Below are 24,983 nucleotides of genomic sequence, written 5' to 3'. Positions count from 1 at the left end.
ACGGCTACCACGCCGAGTCCTCGCACTAACGGAGCTAAAAGTAACCGCCACACACCGCCTCGATATACCACTAATCCATGGTGGTGGTGTGTGCAAGACATGTAATGCAATGAGCTCAACCATAGTGGAGCCAACAATCGCACAGATGCAAACATGATGCATGATACTAAGCATGGCAATCTCATGAATAGCATAGCAAGATCCATACATAAATAAAAGGTGTACCACAAGTCAATGTATCGATGGAAGGTACACAAACAGATAGGGTATCATATAAACCCTAGGTCCCGAACATGATGTATCATATGGTTGGGTCACTACCGAAAGCATGTATGGTCAGGTCAATAATAACATGCAGTGCATAATAAATAAACAAACAACATGTAACAGATCATGTAGTGACCAACCGAATCAAAAGGATAACACAATCATTGCTATATGTTAAACACTTTATTATGCATATCAAAAGACATAAGTCAAAGTACCCGCCTCCGAAAATAGAAAGGTCCGATCTGACTCCGAGATACTCGTCTCGCGTCAAAGTCCTGTGTTAAATCGCACAGTTTAGCTAATTTAATTATAAACAAATAGCTAAACTAATTTCTAATCCACTGACTAGTTAGGGTTAGTTTCATGAACCCCAATCACACAGTTATACAACTTATAAACCTAAATCACCCTATAACCAAATTAATTATGTATCAAGTCGTACCTAGAACATGTATCAAAAATGTGTCAACTAAATCCATAAACCAAATACTTACCTTACCGCTGCGGGATGGGGTTGCTGCCAAAAATCAAAAACACCCCACAATACACCAAACCTCACCAATCCGTGACCTAGATTAGAAGCAAAGAAAAACATGAACTGAGCTCTAGCCACAAACCTAATTCCACAGCTAGGTATGGCCCTTACCTTCCCAATTCTGCTAGGGCAGATCACAATGAAGACAGAACCACTGTGAAAAGCAAAACTAGGGCACAACTCCTTGTCTTCGGCACTGTCAAACAGAGACACCAGAAGAGAAATTCCGGCCAGCGCTCAGGAGGCTCTGTGAGTTGCAGCGGCGGCGCTGGAAACTCCACAGCAAGGCTACGGCAGACAAGGCTTCGGCTGGACAGAGGAGAGAAGAATCAGCGTCACTGGAGTCGGGGCAGAAACTAGGGCACCGGCGATTGGGGTCGGCGTCGGCTTCTGTGGTCGGCGTCGGGTGGCTAGGGCTGAGAATGCTGTCGTCGTGAGGGGCAGGGGATGAGGAAGAAGAGGAGAGAACCGCCGAGTAGCCGGCGGTTAGGGCTCCTTTTGGCGTCGGGTTCGGGAGTGAGGGAGAGGAGAGGCGCGCGGGGATGTTTCGGCGAGAAAGAAAACAGAATGAGGAATAAGAAAAAGAGAAAAAGAATTTAAAAAGGAAAAGGAAAAAATCAACTTTTCCTCATTTAAACGGGGTAACCTAAACAGGCTTTTCCGAGCCCCGTTTTTATCCCCGTTAACTCGTCCGTACGAGCTCTGAAAAATTCCCGAAAAATCTCCAAAAATTCCGGAAAATTCCCTTATTAATATTCGCCTATTTTTTTCGGTATTTTACATTCTCCCCCACTAATAAAAATTTGGTCCCCAAATTTCGTTATCTACCATCAGCAAGTACTAACAACAGATATAAAGTATAAATGCTGAACGGTAAATTAAATCACATACCTCAAGTGAAAAAATTGGGGATATCGAGCTCGGATAGTATCCTCGAGCTCCCAAGTAGCCTCCTCATCCGAATGATGATGTCATCCGACTTTAACCAGCCGGATAGTCTTGTTCCGCAACTGACGCTCTTTCCGGTCTAGAATCCGTACCGGAATCTCCTCATAAGTAATGTCAGGCTGAACTGGAACTGGAATATCTGCCAGCACATGCGTCGGGTCACGCCTGACAGGGACGGTGGTAGTGCCAGTCGGTAAGCTACTGCTCCGATCCTCTCCAAGATCTCGAAAGGACCAATGTACCGCGGAGCTAGCTTACCTCTGACGCCAAATCTCTTCACCCCTTTCGTGGGTGAAACTCGCAGAAATACATGGTCACCAACAGAAAACTCTAGTGGTCTGCGTCTCTGATCAGCGTAACTCTTCTAGCGATCCTGCGCCTCTGACATCCTCCATCTGTTAATATGGACCACTTTGCCTCACGTTGAGCTCTATGAGATCTCAACATCTAGTCTCGGCAAGGGTGAGGGAGAAGGAAAAAAAAAATGAAATCCTTTAGTTCCTTTCCTTTTTATGCTAAGTGGGTGGAAGTTACAAAGGTGAACTTTGCTTCATTTCCTCCTTAATGCATGCATGTATTTTTCTAATGAGAATATGTCTTCATTCCTTCCCCTTAACTATTCTCTTCATTATCCCCTTAAACCCCACGAAAATAGAGAAGGAAAGGGAGAAGACAACTTGTCTTTTGTTACTCCTTTTCTTAACCAAGAGGTAAACAAGAGGAAGAAAACTACTTGATTTTCTCTTGTTTCCTTACTAAATTTTTATCTTTACTTTTAACTACAATTCCTATCATTTCCCATTCACATATTATTCATTATCCAAGTGGTTATCTTACATAGTTTTATTTCTATCCTTTGTGAGAGGTTCAAGGTTCAAACCTTCACCTCTTCTTTTTATTTCTTCTTTTGATTCTTTTTACCTCTATGTTCTAAAGCAACTAACACCCATATACCTATCTTATAATTTTGTGGGTGTTACAGTCATCGTGTACCAGGAGTTGAGAGCATTGCGCTCCCCCATTTATGATTTGGGGTAGGAGGATAGGTGTACTCCGACAGCATCCCATCCACTCGGTCACTCATCAGGAGCAGTGATGACAGAGTGCACGGTTGTCACAACCCTACGCACTCGACCTCACTATTGTGTGTGAGATGGTTGACTGGTGTCAGGGGTGACCAGGACGCATCATTGGCATCAAATGCATGATGCATTTATTGCTTGTGTTTGTGTTTGCTGCATTTATATGCTGCATATTGTTTGGATACCTATGTTTGACATGCATACAGGATTTCTATACCACTCGGACTGTTTGTCCTTATACCCAGGTCCTGGTTAGTACAGTTTCTCTCCTATTTATTTCAGTTGCATTTTTATCTTTCTTATATCAGGAGACTGTATGCATGATTAGTGCTAGATGTTATTTCCCTACTTTGCATATCAGTTGTACCTGTTGAGTGTTGGACTCACCCCGCCTCCATTGTTGTTATTTTTTAGGTTGATGCTGTCAGGAGAGAGTTCCAGTTGCTAGTCCATGCAGATCTCAAAGATATTGTTGGTCTTTTGGTTATCTTACTTAGATTATGCTAAACTTGTTCTGGTTGATGGTATAGACATTGTATGGATTTTGTGATGTCGATGGATTTTTATTCGATATGTTTTACTACATGCCTGCCTGGACGACAGAAGAGGTGAGTTTGTCGGATTTGTGTTTTATGGGTGTAGTGGAGTAGGGTTGGTTTCGAGTCGTGGTATTACTGTTTTGTTTACTTATATATAAACTGTGTGGATGCTTGTGTGGTTGTATTTTATTATTTTTATTATTCCAGCCGCCTGTGGCTGAGGTATATGAGGATGTAGAAAAGTTTCAGATTGTCTGCCGTACAGAGGAGATGCTGCCGAAATTTCCTCGGACAGGGACTCCTCCGGGGCGTGACAGCTATGGCACGCGGACGATAGAAAATGCTCGGGTGTCGCCGAAGAGGAAGCGCCGACGGGAGATCTAGGGCACAAGGAAAGAAAATCTGTAGAGGGTCGGCGCTCGAAGAAAGCTAGGCACAGGTAAGGTTTATCGCCCGAGATACACTCGGCAAAGAAGGCATCGGAGATTTGTATGCTCGGGGAGAAGAGGAATAGGGGGTCGGCGCCGAGAGGAAGGGGAAGAGGTGGGATCAGCGTCGGGAGAAAAAGGAAAGAGGAGAAAAAACGGTGGCTTAGGGAAATGGCTCGCGACGAGGATGTTAGGGCGGAAATGGAGGAAAAAAAAAGAATAAAAGAAAAAGAAAAGAAAATCCAACTTTTCCTCTCTTAAATGGGGTAACCCAAATAGGCTTTCCCCGGGCCCCATTTTTATCCCCGTAAACTCGTCCATACGAGCTCCGAAAAATTCCCGAAAAATTTCTAAAAATTTCAAAAAATTCCCTTATCATTATTCGCCATTTTTTTCTGGTATTTTACATTCTCCCCCACCAATAAAAATTTGGTCCCCAAATTTCATTATCTACCATCAGCAAGTACTAACAACAAGTAGATAGTATAAACGCTGAACGGAACCACAACTTACATACCTCAAGTGAAAATGTGAGGGTATCGAGCTCGAATTGTATCCTCGAGCTCCTAGGTAGCCTCCTCGTAGGATAGATACTGCCATTCAACCTTAACTAGTCGGATTGTCTTGTTCCGCAACCGACACTCTTTCCGGTCCAGCATCCGTACCAGAATCTCCTCATAAGTGACATCAAGCTGAATGAAAACTGAGATATCTATCAGTACATGTGTCGGGTCTGGTATGTATTTCCTCAGTATAGACACATGGAATACGTCATGAACTCTTGCTAGGAACGGTGGTGGTGTCAACCGATAAGCTACTGCTCCAATCCTTTCCGAGATCTCGAAAGGGCCAATGTATCGCGGAGCTGGCTTACCTCTGAGGCCAATCTCTTCACCCCTTTCGTGGGTGAAACTCGCAGAAATACATGGTCACAAATGGAGAACTCTAAGAGTCTCCGACTCCAGTCAGCATAACTCTTCTGGCAGTCCTGTGCCTCTGACACTCTCCGTCTAATAGTACGGACCAACTCTGCCTCATGCTGAGCTCTATGAGGTCCCAACAACTGGGCCTCCCCAACCTCATCCTAGAGGATGGGTGTCCGACAAGGCCTACCATACAACGCTTCAAACGGTGCCATCTGGATAGCCAAATGCAAACCGTTATTGTAGACGAACTCTCTACCAATGGCAAATGGTCCTCCCAACTGCCTCCAAAATTTAATACACAAGACCTCAGCAAGTCCTCTAGAGTCTAAATGGTCCGCTCAACTGTCCATCTGTCTGCGGATAGAAAGTTGTACTGAAACAGAGTTGCGTGCCCAAGGCCTGCTGCAGACTCTGTCAGAAACGAGACGTGAATCGGGAGTCTCTATCCGAAATGGTAGTCAACGGAACATAGTCGGATGATCTCTTGGCAATACAGATCTGCCAATCGATCCAGGGAATCAGTCCTCCGAATCGCTAAGAAATGCGTGGATTTGGTTAATCGATCAACGATTACCCAAATCGCGTCATGACCTCATTGTGTCCTCGGCAAACCCACCACAAAGTCCATGGTAATGTGATCCCACTTCCACTCAGGAATATGAATCCGCTGAAGTAATCCTGCAGGTCTCTGGTGCTCAGCCTTCACCTGCTGACAAACAAGACATCTAGCTACAAAATCCGCGATGTCTTTCTTCATGCTGTTCCACCAGTAGGAACGCCTCAAGTCTCGATACATACGGGTCCCGCCTGGATGAATCGCAAATCGAGAGCAGTGAGCCTCCTGAAGTAGCTCCTGTAAGATCGGATGAGACGGAGGTACGCATAATTTGCCTCGGAAGTATATGATACCCTCCTCGTCTCGTGTGAACTCGGTCTGCTGCCCGGAAGCTATCTGACTACTACTGAACTACACATGCTGATCACCAGCCTGTGCCTCTCGGATCCTCGTCCTGATCGATGACTGAGCAACCATGGTAACAAGAATACCCTGCTCTGTCGGTCCCTTCTCCTCAAGATTTAATTCAGAGAAACCCTGAACCAAGTCTGTAACTGAAACTCGGTGTCAAGTCAAAGTCCCTCTAGACTTCCTGCTGAGTGCATCTGCAACCACATTAGCTTTCCCCGGGTGATAGCTAATGGTACAATCATAATCCTTCAGGAACTCCATCCATCTCCTCAGTCAGAGATTAAGTTCCTTCTAAGTAAACAGATATTTGAGATTCTTATGGTTAGTGAGAATCTCAAATGTAACGCCATATAAATAATGTCGCCAAATCTTCATGGCAAAAATAATGGCGACTTGCTCCAAATCATGTACAGGGTAGTTCTTCTCATTCTCCTTCAACCGACGAGAAGCATAGGAGACTACCATATCGTGCTGCATCAGAACAGCGCTCAAACCCTGAATAGATGCATCGGTGTAGAGGACATATCCGTCCTCTCCAGAAGGTAAAACCAAAAATCGAAGCCGACACTAGTCTCCGCTTCAGCTCCTAGAAGCTGGTCTTGCATTCCACAGTCCAAGTAAACTTCACACCTTTCATGATCAGGCGTGAAAGTAACATAGCAATCCGTGAGAAACCCTCAACGTATCTCCGGAAATATCGAGCCAAACAAAGGAAGTTGCAAGCCTCTTCTATGGACTCTATCTACTCCCAACGCTAACTACCTCGATCTCCTGTAGAACCACGATATACTCCTACTGGTGACCGTGTGTCTCAAACATCTCACAGAAGACACCCAAAACACGCACTACTGATCTTCGCATATAGATGTTCTCGTCGAAACATCTCTAGGTCTATGCAAAGGTGGTGCACGTGACTCAACTCGGATCCGTAATAAATCACAACATCGTCAACAAAGACAATGAAAACTGATCCAAACATCCTAGACATACCAAAATCATCAAGTTCCTGAAAACATCTAAGTCTCTGTAAGCCCTAATGATAAAACCAAAATACATAATGTCCGTATCACAGACATTCCTAATCATAAGATCCTCAACAATAAACAGATCTGATCACCAACGATATATAGTCACCAAAGAATAGATCCTCCAGTGTGAGAGCAATGCTCCATCACACGAAATACCACATATGTGGGAGCAACGCTCTACCACAAATAATCCGAAATATGTATCCACAATAAACATGGGTGCAATGCTCCGCTACAAGCAATCCGCAATATGTGGGAGCTACGCTCCACCACAAATAACCCAAGATATGTGGGAGCTACGCTCTACCACAAACAAACCTAAGTGCCCAAGGCACCTAACTATCTAGCCAGAGACTACATGGGGTCGCTCTACCACATATCACTGTGGGTAGCCTAGGGTATCACAATCCAGTAATCAAATCAAACCCATCGTCAACTCTATCCACATCGTAGTGAGTCACCCACTTATAAGAAAATTAGTTGATAGGGAAATCCAACAAATGACATAATGCAGACACTCCACATCCTGCATTCAACATAAGTAGAATCATAAGGCTGCTACCAACAATACACCTGGCACACATGCATACACAATATATGTATGATCGACATAATCCTCCAATTAGTACACACCAAAGATACTCACAACATAGGTATAAATCATCGTAATACCTCCAACAATGCATACCGAAATCGTGTACATATATCAACATAAGTATAATCGTCAATACACCTCCAATAATACTTACAACACATACCAATTGAGTATAATCACTTAATACTTCCAATAGAGTCTAATAGACCCAAGTGTATCCATAAATCAAATATAATCCACAAAATACCTCGAATCTTACACCGAACACATCTGCACATAGCACATCTCTGATTAAATCGACAAGATACATCAAGCAAAATACCTAAACTCATGTGCACATCCCACAATATAAATTAAATTGACAAGATACTTTCCATAATACATTCAGATACATACACCGAACTACATAGATATGATCCACAAGGAAGCTACAAACCATAACAGAACATATATACATATACTACTTGCAAATGGACAGTCAACCACAGGATTCCTACAACACATAACAATCATAATATACATGTAACCTAAACATGCAAAATCAGCATACTAGCTCAATCAAAGAGACCAACCCTATGCTACCAACACTCATGGGTTACGGGTATACCTAAACAAAAATCCTGCATATGTATCAAGCAGGAATACATCAATCATAGATAGCCCAAAATAAAGCAACCTAATCATCCAGTAACAACCCTGCTCTAGGTTCAACGGAACTAGTAGCGGACAAAAGAGATATACACGCCATGGTATAACATTGCAAGTCAATGTCGTACCCTACTAAGACTATATCTAATGGGGAAAACTTTAACATCATAAATCCAAATGTACTCTCCAAGTTATACACTAGTAACGATTGTATCTCATAAGTGTTAAGCAATTAGCTCTACACTTCCTTACATCAGCGGGGTCACAAACCCCAATGCACCTTCTAAGTCATCCAACCAGGTATATATAGTCCATGGTCAAAATCTTCATGGAATAGGATACATCGGTTCTCTAAAACTGGTCGAGCCGACAACGATATATGATTATTTCAGTCCTTTCCACGTCAGTACAAGTCCTGTACTTAAATGTACTATAGATACATAACTAAGCACAAATAACCCACAAATGATCCTCCATAATCATAAAGGTATATTGATCTATGACTACCCAAGTCGACAAACGTAAATCAGTCTTCTACTGACCGATCTAACATGAGTAAATAAATATTTACTGATGAAATTTACTAAAATAAAATGGTATACAACTGGCTAGGTCAACATAAAGATATAGATACTATCCATTACCCAACTAATAATAGCAGAGGCTGGTATGTACCTCAATCCGCTAACCAACTAGCAATAACAGAAACTAAAACTACTGATGTATGATATGAAAAATCACCAGAAACTGTAATCCCTCAATCTCTATTAAGGTCGATCATCGTCAGTGGCTAACCCCTCATATGTAATATGGCTACAACATCAGACAGATACCAGATACAAAGTGTCATAACTATCACAGTCAACAATGCATACACTAACTAAATAGTAGGATAACAGTATATCAACATACCTCCTATAGCTTGGAGATGTCCTGCTGCTGCCAGGTCCCAAAACCCGAAAAGTCACATCGAGAAGACCAAAACACAAAATCCGAAACACCGGGAAAATAAGATTCGTAAGCCGATCTCTAATACCAAATAAGATAAATCTCAAAAATCCAGAACACATAGCAAGTATCGTATACCTGCTCTGATACCACTAAATTGTCACGCCCCGGAGGAGTCCCAGTCCGAAGAAATTTCGGCAGCACCTCCCCTGTACGGCGGACAATCTGAAACTTTCTACAGACACAATATACATCAGCCACATGCGGCTGGAATATATACACAACCACGCAGTTAATAATCTTAGCCTACACGGCTGGACAAACATATCTACAACCACGCAGTTATATATATATTTCTATCAGCTCACTCAGATGAAACTAAAACCAACACAGCGAAAAATACATAAAGACAAGCCCATACAGCGAAAAACACACTGCTAGCCGGCTAGGCTTACACTACACAACAACACAACACCCCGGAAACAAAACCGGAACACACAAAGCCAAATACACGCATCTCATATACCAAGATAAAACAAACAAAAAGGCGGAGATATGTCTTCTGATGTGACGTGGGGACCAGCAAACAGGATGCTCCAAGCGACACCATAAATAACCTGGTACCTGAAAAAGATAGTGTCAACGAGGGTGAGTTCAACAACTCAGCGAATACCAATGGACATGAGTAGTAAGATATATCTAACAGCAACAAACATGGAATACAGCTTCCTAATCATATATAGGGAATATGCAAAACTAAAAGGTAACTGAGGAAGCTGTACTCACCAGGAACTCCTATCCAGACAAAAGGGTCGTCAAACCGAAAGTGTCAATAATCCTGTATGCAGGTCAAAGGTATGCATCCAACCAAAATGCAGCAACCAAATGCAGCAAACACAATCACAAGAAATAAATGCATCAATGCATATGATGCTAATGATGTGTCCTGGTCACCCCTGACGCCAGTCAGTCATCTCACACACAAATGGCGAGACCGAGTGGGTAGGGCTGTGACAACCGTGCACTCTGTCGTCACTGCTCCTGATAAGTGTAACGACCCACCTTCTACTAACTAGGCTGTAAGGCCGGACCGTCACATTATGCTGTGCTAGGCTATATTTTAAGGTGCGGAAACGTGAACTAATTTAAAATTTTGCTAAACTCATGCCAATTGCTACTAAATATGACCTTATGCTTAAAAGTACCTTTTTAAAGGTTGTACCTATACTCCAAAGAGAAGATCTAACCTTCACATATGATTAAGGACTGAACTTAGGTACTCTCAGCTGAAACAGGCGTTCCAATCGATCGGCTGATCGATTGGGATGTTCGGATCGATTCACTGATCGATCTAGCATGCTACTGTATACGAAAACTTTAATTGGATCGATCGGCTGATCGATCCAAGCTTGCCAATCGATCCATTGATCGATTCCAGAGCTCTCTGTTCACGGGAGCGATTTCCCGATCGATCGAACGATCGATCCCCAACCTCTCTGTTCACGACAGAACGCGACTGGATCGATCGGCTGATCGATACAGGAGTTTACTGTTCACGACAGAACGCGACTGGATCGATCAGCTGATCGATCCAGAAGCTTACTGTTCGCGGAACCAGGCTCCCAATCGATCCACTGATCGATTGAGGGCCCCCAATCGATCCACTGATCGATTGGGGTTTCTGATTACGCATCCGTGCTCTGATTTCAGCACTGTTTCGTGCCTAAATCACACATACCAATTCTAAAATGGCTGAGAAACATTCTAACATCAGATATTTGGTATTCTAAGCATAGCCTAATGCATAGTTCATTAGTTCTTGGTAATTAAACATACTAAAGTGCGGAATAATAAACATGTAAAAATAGTTCTAATGCCTAAAACAAAACTTGCTAGATTCCTAAGATCTTTATTCTAGGTTCCACCCACACACATCTTCACTGCATTGACCTCCCGCCTCCACTAGTCCATCTTCCCTTTACCTCTATCTGCAGTATAAGGGAAAGAAGTATCTGTAAGTTTTCGCTTAGTAAGAAACCATCTACCTCACAAAACATGCATACGATGAAATCATGCTTTTAAAACATGCTATTTGAAATACATGCTGACATGCTGAAATTTAAATATTGAAGTTACTAATGATGTATACTAAAACATGGCATCAAAACTAGTCATGGAATATCAAGAGCTAAGCATTAAACTATCACATGTATCAATGGAAAGAAACTAAACTGATACAATACTAAGCTGAACTGAACTAAGCTAATACTGAATTAAAATCATGTTCACATAACTGATTGTGAGATTTTTAAGAACTATTTATAATAATAGATCAAAATACTAATCATGCTGCTGATGGGCCCGGCAACTATACTTGCTATGCGCGCATCCCTAACTAGACCCGGGTTTGCAAGTCCCGAATTTAGTAGGGTTACTAGATTATCTAAACCTAGGGACGACTATGGGAGCCCAGCCTAAGGACAACTGAAGTCCAGTACAGTGCCACTGAAAAGTAAAATACTGTGCATAAGCTAATAATTCTTGTCTTGCTTTTTTGTCTAGGTTGTCTGAGCCTAGAACTAGGTTATCTAAACCTAGAGGCGACTGTGGGAGCCCACCCGTTGGACCGTAGTCCCATAAAAGCTGTAGCAAGACTAAATATGCTATAAAATGCTTCTACTGTATTTATCTATACTATTGAAATGCCTATGGTGGCATTCTACTGAGCTAAGCATTTAAGCAAACACTTGGTGTGCGCTAATTCACACCCTATATACTGAAAATTCTGCATATGACTAGACTAATGCATAAAACGTACGAAAAGCTACTTATACTGTAGGTGAGGGGTTTCTTACCTCTTGCGCTAGTTTTCTTACGAATCTAGTCACTAGTTTTCCAGTGGAGACGATCTTCTCAACGATTCTCTTGCGTCCACGCGTTCTTATCGCGGAGAGAAACGCCCTCGTGTCGGCGTCGTCGCCGGAAGGTGCTCCTATGGCCGTTGGGACGGAAACCCTAGGCTTGCTTGTGGTTGGCACCGAGAGATGAGGGAGAAGGGAGGTTCGGCAGGATTAGGGTGAGGAGAAGAGGCAAGTCACGATAAAAAATAAAACTCCTCACTTAATTCCCTATTTATACTAAGTGGTTAACTCGGCCAACTTAATTATAAATATAATTGATTCCCTCTCCTTTCAGCACGGCCCTGCTGGGTTCACTTGGTTACTAGAGTCCACTACAAGTCGTAGGACCCAATAGGTCTCGGGTTCAATACCCGCCTAGACCCCTTTACGATTCTAATTGTTTTTGCTACTTCCGCTACTCTAAAAATTCCATAAAAATATCCTAAAATTCCCGAAAAATCATAGAATGTTTCTAAAATAATTTTGAGAATTTTCGAGCGCTACAATCCCCCATACCTTATAAAAAGTTCTTTCTCGAACTTAGAATAACTCTGGGTACTTCTGTCTCATACTGGCTTCTGTCTCCCAGGTTGCCTCTTCTGCTGTGTGATTTTGCCAAAGGACTTTAACTAATGGTACTTCCTTGTTCCGCAATTTCTTAACTGCTCGGTCTATTATCTGAATAGGCCGACTATCATAGCTGAGGTCTTCGCGGACTTGTACCGACTGGGGCTCAATCACCTGGGTGGCATTTGGGATATGCTTCTTCAGCATAGAGACATGAAATACATTATGGATAGTTGACATCTCCTGGGGTAGCTCTAGTTCATATGCTACCTTGCCAACTCTTCTGCTGATAAGGTATGGTCCCACATATCTGGGACTTAATTTTCCCTTCTTCCCAAAACGCATTACTCCCTTCATGGGAGCCACTCGGAGGAATACTGTATCCCCAATTGAAAACTCTAAAGGTCTGCGCCGTGTATTAGCATAGTTTTTCTGGCGACTCTGAGCTGTCTCTATCCTCTGACGGATCTGCTGTATAGCTGCTGTGGTATCTGCTACTAGATCTGTCTGAAGTTCTAGTTCCTTCTGTTCACCACTCTCATACCAACAGATTGGAGATCTACACCTTCGCCCGTAAAGAGCCTCATAGGGTGCCATGCCGATGGTGGCCTGATAGCTAATGTTGTATGCAAAGTCTGCTAAACTCAGATATTTGCACCAACTTCCCTTGAAGTCTAGGGCACATGCTCGGAGCATATCTTCGAGTACCTAATTTACTCGCTCCGTTTGACCATCTGTCTGAGGATGGAAAGCTGTGCTGAATTTTAACTTCTTGCCCAATGCCGACTGCACACACTCCCAGAAGTGAGAGGTGAACCTACTATCTCTATCTGATATAATGGTCCATGGGACTCCATGTAGTCTGACAATCTCCTTGAGATATAACTGAGCTAGCTGTTCCATGGAGTAGGATTTCTTGATAGCTAAGAAGTGGGCTGATTTAGTTAACCTGTCAACTATTACCCAGATGGCATCAAAACCATTCGTGGTTCTGGGTAGTCCCACTATGAAATCCATAGAAATGTCTTCTCACTTCCATTCTGGGATCCGAATAGGCTGCAGAACTCCTCCTGGTCTCTGGTGTTCTGCCTTGACTCTCTGGCAAGTCAGACAGGTGCTAATGTATCTAGCGATGTCTCTTTTCATCCCGGGCCACCAAAAATGTTTCTTTAGATCTTGGTACATCTTGGTGGAACCTGGATGCATCGCATAGGGAGTCCTGTGAGCCTCGTCTAAAATCTTTCTCCTTAGTTCCTCCTGATCTGGAACACAGAGTCTGTCACTGAAGTACAATACCCCCCTCTCGGACGCTCTGAATTCTCTACTTTCTGATTCTGCTAACCCTTGCTTGATTTTCTGAATTTCAGGATCCTACTCCTGAGCTGTCTGAAGGTCACCAAGTAGGGTAAATGCTAATGTCATAGTAGAGAGCTGCCCCACTATGAGTTCGAGACCAAAATCTATGATCTCTTTCTGTAGGGGCGGTGACATGGCTGCTAGGGATAGTAAGGTAGCACTGGACTTCTTGCTAAGTGCGTCTGCTACCTTATTAGCTTTTCCTGGGTGGTAGAGGATGTCTATGTCGTAGTCCTTGACCAGCTCTAGCCACCTGCGCTGTCACATATTCAGATCCTTCTGAGTGAAGAAATACTTCAGACTCTGATGATCTGTATACACTCTGCACTGAGCTCCATACAAGTAATGTCTCCAAATTTTGAGAGCGAACACCACTGCTGCAAGCTCAAGGTCATGAGTAGGGTAATTCTTCTCATATTCCTTGAGTTGTCTGGAGGCATAGGCGATCACCTTACCATCTTGCATCAGTACTGCTCCTAGTCCCAATTTAGAGGCGTCACTAAAAATATCAAAGCTGTCTGTGTTTTCTAGTAGAGTCAGAATGGGAGCACTGGTCAATCTCCTCTTTAGCTCGCTGAAGCTGTTCTCGCAGTTGTCTGTCCACTGAAACTTTCTGTTCTTTCTGGTAAGGGATGTCAGTGGGGAGGCTATCCTGGAGAAGTCCTCTATGAATTTTCTATAATAACCTGCTAATCCCAAAAAACTTCTGATCTCACTGGCGTTCTTGGGTCTTTTCCAGTTACTCACAGCTTCTATTTTATTGGGGTATACCATGATACCATCCTTTGAGATGATGTGACCCAGGAAGGACACCTGATCTAACCAAAATTCACATTTGGTGAACTTGGCGTACAGCTGGTTATGCTGAAGGGTTTGCAATACTGTTCTTAGGTGCTTTGCGTGTTCTTCCTGAGTTCCTGAATAGATAAGAATATCATCGATAAACACAATAACAAATCTATCTAAGTAGTCCCTGAATACTCTGTTCATGAGGTCCATGAAAGTAGCTGGAGCATTTGTCACGCCAAAGGGCATGACTACGAACTCGTAGTGTCCGTATCTAGTCCTGAATGCTGTCTTGGGTATATCCCCTTCTTTAACTTTCACCTAATGGTAACCTGATCTGAGGTCTATCTTAGAGAACACTGCGGCTCCCTTTAGCTGATCGAACAGGTCATCTATTCTGGGAATAGGATATCTGTTCTTGATCGTGACTTGATTCAGTGCTCTGTAATCTATGCACAGGCGCATGCTCCCGTCCTTCTTCTTCACGAACAATACAGGCCCTCCCCATGGTGAGTGACTAGGGCGTATGAAGCCTTTGTCAAGCAGCTCCTGTAGTTGTTCCTGAAGTTCCTTCAGTTCTACTGGAGCCATGCGATAGGGCGCTTTGGAGATAGGATTTGTACCGGGAATGAGCTCTATCTCAAATTCAATCTCCCTGTCTGGTGCTAGACCTGGTAATTCCTCAGGGAAGACTGCTGGGTAGTCACATACGACTCGGACCTCTACTAGCTGTTGGTCCTTGTCCTGACTAGCATTGACTACATGCGCTAAAAATCCCGTACATCCTGAATCCATTAACTTCTGTGCTTTTAGAGCTGAGAGAAACTTCTTGGCCTTTCTCTTTGGTTCTCCGATGTACTCGAACTGTACTTCTGCTTCAGGTTGGAATACAACTTTCTGTTTACGGCACTCTATAGAGGCACCGTATCTGATCAGGAAGTCCATTCCAAAGATGGCATCATAATCAATCATATCTAGCACTATCAGATCACAAAAGAGTTCCCTGTCTGCTATAATGACTGGCACCGCTCTGAGCCAGTGCGTGGATGCCATAATTTCTCCTGAAGGTAGTGTTGTCAAAAACTGACCACTGAGTACCTCTGGAGGTATTGCTAACTTCTCGACAAATGCCCTGGATATATAAGAATGGGTTGCCCCAGTATCGAATAAGACAGTTGTACTTTGCTGTAAAATACTAATCTGACCTGAAACAACTGTCGAGGCATTTGCTACGTCCTCTCTGGTGAGTGAGTAGATCCTCGCATTGGTCATAGCTGGAGGGGCTTCTAATCTGCCCTGGCTGATGTGTGGACCATCTAAAGCGGCCTGCATCTGATGTAACTGAGCTGGCTGGCCTCCGTACTGAATCGGCTGTGGTTGTGAAAGACTTGTCTTGTTTGGGCACTGCTTAGCCATATGCCCTTCCTGCCCACACTCAAAGCATCCTCGTGTGCCCTTGTGACAAACTCCAGGGTGGAATTTCCCACACGTAGCACATTTGGGATAACTAGGCTGTTTACTAGCTGGTCCTCCTTTTGGGTAACTCCCTGGTTTGCGCTTGTTGCTGGAGTTCCCTTTCCAGTTAGAGCTGTGGCCCTGTTGTTTCTGAGTACCTGAGCCTCCTTGCCCTTTGGACTCTGAGAGGACTTGCTTCTGCTGCTTGATATTGTTCTGGTAGTGCTCGGTGGTCAGAGCATTGCTGACTAGTTCTTCGGTGGTTTGCGGCCTATAAACGGCGCCAGTCACGTTCATTGCTATTTCTGGCCTCAGCATCTTTAGCATAAACCGGACTCGTTCTTTTTCTGTGCTGACCAGTTCAGGGCATAGACGAGCCAATCTGTTGAATTTCTTCACGGCTTCCTCCACTGAAAGGTTGCCCTGGCGAAACTCGGTGAACTCGTCGTAGTGGCGGTTTGTGACCCGCGTGTGAAAGAACTTCTCGAAGAATTCTTTCTTGAAGTCAGCCAATGTCATCTGGTTCACTGGGCTCTGATTCTCTCCAACCACATACGTGCATCTCCTGTCAAGCAGAAGGAGGCGCACTTCACCTTTTCATGCTATGGCCAGTCCAGAAGCTCCATCGTACTCTCCAGTGTTTTGAACCAGGCCTGTGCATCCCATGGTTCACTAGTGCCTGAGAAGTTCTCGGGCTTGACTCTCTGCCACTGGATCAGATAGGATTCTCTCTTTGCCTCTGCTGCAGAGGCTGCTGGTGCTGTAGGCTGGACTGGTGGAACCTCTATAACTACTGGGGTTGTTATGTTTGGTTCCGGGGTGACAGTGGGAGTATTCTGCTGATTAGCCTTTAAGGTGGCTATCTCCTGTTGCTGTTCAGCTATGGGGGAGGCACTGAACTGCCTGCCTCATGCTGGGGCTCAGTAGCTGGTGCCCTTCTAGCTGGGCGTCCTCGTGCCATTTCTAAAGACATAGAGGACATACATAACTAAGGCAATCATGTTTATATAACCACTATCACTATCATGTTAGGTACTATCATCAATCAACATGCTACAGTATCTATAGACATGAAAGAAAGAACATAATAAAGTGAGAGACGTTTCTTACTAGGAAGCTGCAGGTTCAATGCTGGTGTGTGTGTAGGAATTATGGAACTTTCTGCTCTGATACCACTCTGTAACGACCCACCTTCTACTAACTAGGCTGTAAGGCCGGACCGTCACATTATGTTGTGCTAGGCTATATTTTAAGGTGCGGAAACGTGAACTAATTTAAAATTTTGCTAAACTCATGCCAATTGCTACTAAATCTGACCTTATGCTTAAAAGTACCTTTTTAAAGGTTGTACCAATACTCCAAAGAGAAGATCTAACCTTCACATATGATTAAGGACTGAACTTAGGTACTCCCAGCTGAAACAGGCGTTCCAATCGATCGGCTGATCGATTGGGATGTTCGGATCGATTCACTGATCGATCCAGCATGCTACTGTATACAAAAACTTTAATCGGATCGATCGGATGATTGATCCAGGCTTGCCAATCGATCCATTGATCGATTCCAGAGCTCTCTGTTCGCGGGAGCGATTTCCCGATCGATCGAACGATCGATCCCCAACCTCTCTGTTCGCGACAGAATGCGACTGGATCAATCGGCTGATCGATCCAGGAGCTTACTGTTCGCGACAGAACGCGACTGGATTGATCGGCTGATCGATCCAGAAGCTTACTGTTCACGGAACCAGGCTCCCAATTGATCCACTCATCGATTGAGGGCCCCCAATTGATCCACTGATTGATTAGGGTTTCTGATTTCGCATCCGTGCTCTGATTTCAGCACTATTTCGTGCCTAAATCACACATACCAGTTCTAAAATGGATGAGAAATATTCTAACATCAAATATTTGGTATTCTAAGCATAGCCTAATGCATAGTTCATTAGTTCATGGTAATTAAACATACTAAAGTGCGGAATAATAAGCATGCTAAAAGAGTTCTAATGCCTAAAACAAAACTTGCTAGATTCCTAAGATCTTTATTCTAGGTTCCACCCACACACATCTTCACTGCATTGACCTCCAGCCTCCGCTAGTCCATCTTCCCTTTACCTCTATCTGTAGTATAAGGGAAAGAAGTATCTGTAAGCTTTCGCCTAGTAAGAAACCATCTACCTCACAAAACATGCATACGATGAAATCATGCTTTTAAAACATGCTATTTGAAATACATGCTGACATGCTGAAATTTAAATACTGAAGTTACTACTCATGTATACTAAAACATGGCATCAAAACTAGTCAAGGAATATCAAGAGCTAAGCATGAAACTATCACATGTATCAATGGAAAGAAACTAAACTGATACAATACTGAGCTGAACTGAACTAAGCTAATACTGAATTTAAATCATGTTCATATAACTGATTGTGAGATTTTAATGAACTATTTATAATAATAGATCAAAATACTAATCATGCTGCTGATGGGCCCGGCAACTGTACTTGCTATGCGCGCATCCCTAACTAGACCCAGGTTTGCAAGTTTCGAATTTAGTAGGGTTACTAGGTTATCTAAACCTAGGGACGACTATGGGAGCCCAGCCCAAGGACAACTGAAGTCCAGTACAGTGCCACTGAAAAGTAAAATACTGTACATAAGCTAATAATTCTTGTCTTGCTTTTTTTTCTAGGTTGTCAGAACCTAGAACTAGGTTATCTAAACCTAGAGGCGACTGTAAGATGCCACCCATTGGACCGCAGTCCCATAAAAGCTGTAGCAAGACTAAATATGCTATAAAATGCTTCTACTGCATTTATCTATACTATTGAAATGCCTATGGTGGCATTTTACTGAGCTAAGCATTTAAGCAAACACTTGGTGTGTGCTAATTCATACCCTATATACTGAAAATTCTGCATATGACTATACTAATGCATAAAATGTACGAAAAGCTACTTATACTGCAGGTGAGGGGTTTCTTACCTCTTGCGCTAGTTTTCTTACGAATCTAGTCGCTAGTTTTCCGGTGGAGATGATCTTCTCGACGATTCTCTTGCATCCACGCGTTCTTCCCGCGGAGAGAAACGCCCTCGTGTCAGAGTCGTCACCGGAAGGTGCTCCTATGGCCGTTGGGATGGAAACCCTAGGCTTGCTTGTGGTTGGCGCCGAGAGATGAGGGAGAAGGGAGGTTCGGCGGGATTAGGGTGAGGAGAAGAGGTAAGTCACGATAAAAAATAAAACTCCTCACTTAATTCCCTATTTATACTAAGTGGTTAACTCGGCCAACTTAATTATAAATATAATTGATTCTCTCTCCTTTCAGCACAGCCCTGCTGGGTTCACTTGGTTACTAGAGTCCACTACAAGTCATAGGACCCAATAGGTCTCGGGTTCAATACCCGCCTAGACCCCTTTACGATTCTAATTGTTTTTGCTACTTCTGCTACTCTAAAAATTCCATAAAAATATCCTAAAATTTCAGAAAAATCATAGAATGTTTCTAAAATAATTTTGAGAATTTTCGAGTGCTACAATAAGTGACTGAGTGGACGGGATGCTGTCGGAGTACTCCTATCCTCTTACCCCAAATCATAAATGGGGGAGCTCAATGCTCTCATCTCCCGGTACACGAGGACGGGGAGGTATCTCTACCGGCTACCACACTGAGTCACCTGACCAATAGAGCCAAACAGAGTCCACCATCTGCCAGCTACCACGCTACTACTCAAAATGCCAGCGGAGCCAAACAGAGCGGAACTGTCTACTGGCTACCACGCTGAGTTACCTGACCAACGGAGCCAAATAGTAGAACCGCCACACACCTGCCTGATATACCACTAATCCATGAGTGGTGGTGTGTGCAGTACATGTAACTGGCGATGTGCTCAACCATAGTGGAGCCGACAATCGCGCAGCATGCAATCATGATACATGACACTAAGCATAGCCATAAAATAATCAGCATAACCATATCCATATATATATATATATATATATATAATATGGGTACCACAGTATCAGTAAGTCAAATCCACGGATCTAGGGTATACAGGTCCTCTATGGTATAACAACCTAGATCCTGAACATATCCCCCTCCATAACTGTAACACCCACGAAATTATAAGATAGGTATATGAATATTATTTTCCTTAGAGCATAGTAATAAAAAGAATAAGAGAAAAAGGAAAATGAAAAACAAAAGAAAATCTAGAATAAGAAGAGGTGAGGTCAAGGATTGAACCTTGAACCTCCCACACTTGATGGAGATAAATTAATGAATGATAACCATTAGGATAAGGAGAAGTAATTGGATAGAAAGGAATGAAAAATGTAGTTAAAGGAGAAAATAAAACTAAGCAAAAAGAACAAAAGAAAACCAAGTTTCTTACTTTCTTTTCCCTCTTGGTTAAGAAAAGGAGCAAGCAAAAGAAGGATTTACTACTTCCCTTCCTCTCTCTATTTCGTGGGAATTAATGGAGTGGAGGAAAAGAGGAGTTGAGGGAGTGAATGAGGACATGTTTCATGGGCAAGTAAATAAATAGATTGGGAGAAGAAAAAATAAGGGATTAAATCATTTTTCCTCCTTCCTCTTGCTTCTTCATTCCTCACCGAACCAAGAACTCTCTCCCTCTCCTTTGTCTGAGAGCTAAGCCAAGCTTCTCTTCAAGAAAAACTAAGTTAGAGAGGAGACCTTCAAGTTCTAGCCCTTACAAGCAAAGGAAACAAAAGGAGGTACAAGAAGAAGAAGCTTCCACCTTCCTTATCACCTAGAACACTTTTCTCTCTAAGGAAAACCACAAGCGAAAGGATGTAAGTTCCCCTCACCTGTGGTACAATAGCTCTTATGTTTTCTATGAAGATTCGGTCACATAAAAAGCGAAGAAAACATCATGAAGAAATTCTAACTAAGATAAGACCAAAGGAAGGACCTAGAGAATGAAAGGACCTAAAATTAATATGCTTGATATTTCTCTTGTAGCATGTATTTTATTGTAAGGATTTATCTATGTTAAAAATGTTTGGTAGAACTTAGATTCATGAGTATTCGGCCATGGTAGAACTAAGGGCCTAGGAGAGCTTTAATTTAAAACTAAGTATGCCAAGATCTCCTTAAGAGAAGATATGAAACTATTATGATATGCCCATGATTATATGTTAAGTTAAACTCTATTTCATGTCCATGAAGGTTCGGTTAGGTTTGGATTTTTAAAGCCTAGGAGAATTTAAAGCAAATCTAAGATGCTCATGATCTCCTTGATGAAATGTTATGTAGCTAATCTAATGTGCTTATGTTTATTGTTGTATGGAAATTAAATTCATGCTCTATATCATTCGGCCACTTCATGATTTAGGGCTTAGGAAACTTAGAACCTAACTCAACCATGCTCATGTTATTCCTTGATATATTTGCTATGAAAGTTGTTTAAGGTTCTCATGCTTTTAGGACATTTGAACCTAAGTTTTTTAGCTCTATAACATTCGGCCAATTCATGATTTAGGACTTAGGAAACTTAGAACCTAACTCAACTATGCTCATGTTATTCCTTGATATATTTGTTATGAAAGTTGTTTAAGTTTCTCATGCTTTTAGGACACTTGAACCTAAACTTTTAGTCCTATAACATTCGGCCATTATATGATGTAGGACTTAGGAAACTTAGAACCTAACTCAACCATGCTCATGTTATTCCTTGATATATTTGCTATGAAAGTTGCTTAAGGTTCTCATGTTTTTAGGGCACTTGAACCCTAATATTAAGCCCTACAAGTTTCGGCCACTTCATGATTTAGGGCTTAGGATACTTAGAACCTAACTCAACTATGCTCATGTTATTCCTTGATATATTTGTCATGAAAGTTGTTTAAGTTTCTCATGCTTTTAGGACACTTGAACCTAAACTTTTAGTCCTATAACATTCGGCCATTACATGATGTAGGACTTAGCAAACTTAGAACTTAACTCAACCATGCTCATGTTATTCCTTGATATATTTGCTATGAAAGTTGCTTAAGGTTCTCATGTTTTTAGGGCACTTGAACCCTAATATTAAGCCCTACAAGTTTCGGCCACTTCATGATTTAGGGCTTAGGATACTTAGAACCTAACTCAACTATGCTCATGTTATTCCTTGATATATTTGTTATGAAAGTTGTTTAAGGTTCTCATCCTTTTAGGACACTTGAACCTAAGTTTTTAGTCCTATAACATTCGGCCATTCCATGATGTAGGACATAGGAAACCTAGAACCTAACTCAACCATGCTCATGTTATTCCTTGAAATGTTTGCTATGAAAGTTGTTTAGGGTTCACAAGCTTGAATGATAGTTTTTAACCCAATGTATGCTTGATAAGTTTCGGTCATGATAAGTTGTAAGTTTAAGTAACCTAGAACTCTACCTAAACTTGCTCATGATAGTTCTTATGGTATAAGAAATGATACTTACTTAGGGTTCACATGTTGGGATGAAGTTTTACCAAAAACCCAACCTATATGGTTCGGCCACTAAAAGACATTAGGGTTAGAGATCGAATTATGTTTTCCATGTATCTTATATGCCATGATTTTGAGATTTCTATGCTTCTATGTTTAATTATGCACACTTATGATCTATACATGATTGAAACACTTATGATTATGCCATGATATTTATGATGATGTTATGATATGTTAGGGTGCAATTGATGATTATGTTATGTTATGCCATGATACCTTACGCTTATGTTATGATATGCCATGATATGCTGCATGATATAATGAATTGCCTCCATGTGTTATGTCTTGTGACTTTGATATGTTATACGGTTTTTTTTATGAGTAGGAAAGGAACTTACTGAGCCATGAGTGCTCACAGCTTACTTTCTTGTTCCACAGATAAAGGCAAGGAATGGATGAACTAGGGGAGCAGCAGGTGTAATGACCCGCCTTCTAATTACTAGGCTGTGAGGCCGATCGCTACATTATGCTGTGCTAAATTACTATTGCGGAAATCTGGATTGATTAAAATTTTGCTAAACTGATTACTGTAAAATCTGAACTTAATATTCTAGGTGTACCTAGGAGTTGTACACATGCTAGGGAAGATAATCTATGCCTCTCGGATGTCCTGCTAGCTGTAATCAGGCATTTCAATCGATCCATGGATCGATTGAATGGTCAATCGATCGATCGATCGCGCGAAGAAAGCTCGATCGGTTGACCGATCGATCCATAAGCTATATCACCTGCAGCGTGGATCGGAGCCGATCCAGAGCACACCGATGGGTCGGCCGACAGATCCGGTGGCTCATCGGTCGGTGGACCGATCGCTGACTCTAGCATCGGATCGGGGGACCGATCCATAAACTCGCGACTGGATCGGTCAGCTGACCGATCCAGCGGCACAACCCAACTCTGATCGATCTGTAGATCTATCTGGGTTTCTGATTTCGAATCAGAACCCCTTATTTCAGCACTAGTTCGTGCCAAAATCTCATATAAGAGTTCTAAAATCAATTGAAATAAGTTCTAACATCTATTAACTAGCATTCCAACATAATTACTAACAACTTAAACAAATCTTCCATGGTTTAAACATTCTAAGGTCTAAAAGTGCATTTGAGAAAAGAAACTAAGTTCTTAATTTGCTAATCCCTATGGATCTTCATTCCAGGTTCCTGCCACACACACCATCTTTGCATTGAACTCTAGCTTCCTCTGCTAGTCCATCTTCCCTTTACCTTTATCTGCAATATAAGGGAAAATAGTATCTGTAAGCTTAAAGCTTAGAAGAAACCATCTACCTCACTAAAACATGCAACGATACAAACATGTTTTAAAGAATGCTATTTAAAAACATGAACTGAATTTGTTAAAGCATGGCATACTGAAATCACATGGCATAATAATTGAAACATGGCATGCATGATAAATCTAAGCATGGAGTTAACTCATAGTATCAACTAGGAGAACTAAACTGAAACTAAAACTGAAACTAGCTAAAACTGATCTTAACTATAATCACATAACTAGATTATGAGTTTTGAAAGCTATTATCATAATAAGTGAAAATAGTAATCATGCTGCTGTTTGGGCCCGGCAACTTTACTTTGCTATGCGCGCATCTCTAACTAGACCCGGGTTTGTAAGTCTCGAATTTAGTAGGATTACTAGGTTATCAGAACCTAGGGACGACTGTGGGAGTCCAACCCAATGGACATCTAGTTCAGTACAGTGCATACTGAAAATAAAATACTGAATATAGCTACTAATTGTTTAATTTTGCAGTATTCTAGGTTATCTGAACCCAAAGCTAGGTTATCTAAACCTAGAGGCGACTGTGGGAGCCCACCCATTGGACCGTAGTCCCATGAAAGCTGTAATAAGGCTGACTAAGCTATTTTAAATGCTCCCATTGCATTTTCTGAGCTATCAAAAATGCCTAAGTTGCATTTTTCTAAGCTAGTCATTTAATCGAACACCTAGTGTGCTTTAACTCCCTTCTCTATTAGGGAGACTACCTTTAGGCACCCGACAACATCTAAACCACCAACTGAAGGGGGAAAGACGTGTCCGGCCCATCCAAAGGCACTCACTAAATCCCTAAACCTGCGAGGAGGGTTAAATACACCCCTTTGTGTCGAAAAATCTGCATATAACTAAACTAATGCATAAAAACCAAATGGAAGCTACTTATACTGCAGGTGAGGGGTTTCTTACCTCCTATTCATAATTTCTTACGATTCTAATCGCGAGATTTTTCCGGAGGAGACGATCCTTTCGACGATCTTCTCGCGTCTACGCGTTCCTCTCGCGGAGGGGAGAGTTCTCGTGTCGAAGTCATCGCCGGAAAGTGTCCTTGGGCGGAACCCTTGCTTGTTCTTGTGGTTGGCACCGAGAGAGGAAGAAAAGGGAGAGGGTCGGCGGAAACTAGGGTGAGGAGGAGCAAGTCACGTTAAAAGAGAAAACCAAAAATAACTCTTCACCAATTAATTCCCTATTTATATTAAGTGGGTATTTCGGCCCA

General features: G+C 42.3%; 1 long non-coding RNA gene across 1 annotated transcript; it reads right to left on the bottom strand.

Moving 5' to 3' along the window:
• Positions 1–498: 498 nt before the first annotated feature.
• Positions 499–1,027, bottom strand: LOC122050535. Its single transcript, XR_006131269.1, has 3 exons — positions 917–1,027; positions 765–840; positions 499–545 (listed from the first exon to the last, which is right to left on the bottom strand). It is a non-coding gene; the product is annotated as an uncharacterized LOC122050535 (long non-coding RNA).
• Positions 1,028–24,983: the final 23,956 nt, after the last annotated feature.

Source organism: Zingiber officinale, chromosome 1B, assembly GCF_018446385.1.
Source record: "Zingiber officinale cultivar Zhangliang chromosome 1B, Zo_v1.1, whole genome shotgun sequence".
Taxonomy (NCBI): domain Eukaryota; kingdom Viridiplantae; phylum Streptophyta; class Magnoliopsida; order Zingiberales; family Zingiberaceae; genus Zingiber; species Zingiber officinale.
This window is presented reverse-complemented; position numbering and strand designations above follow the sequence as displayed.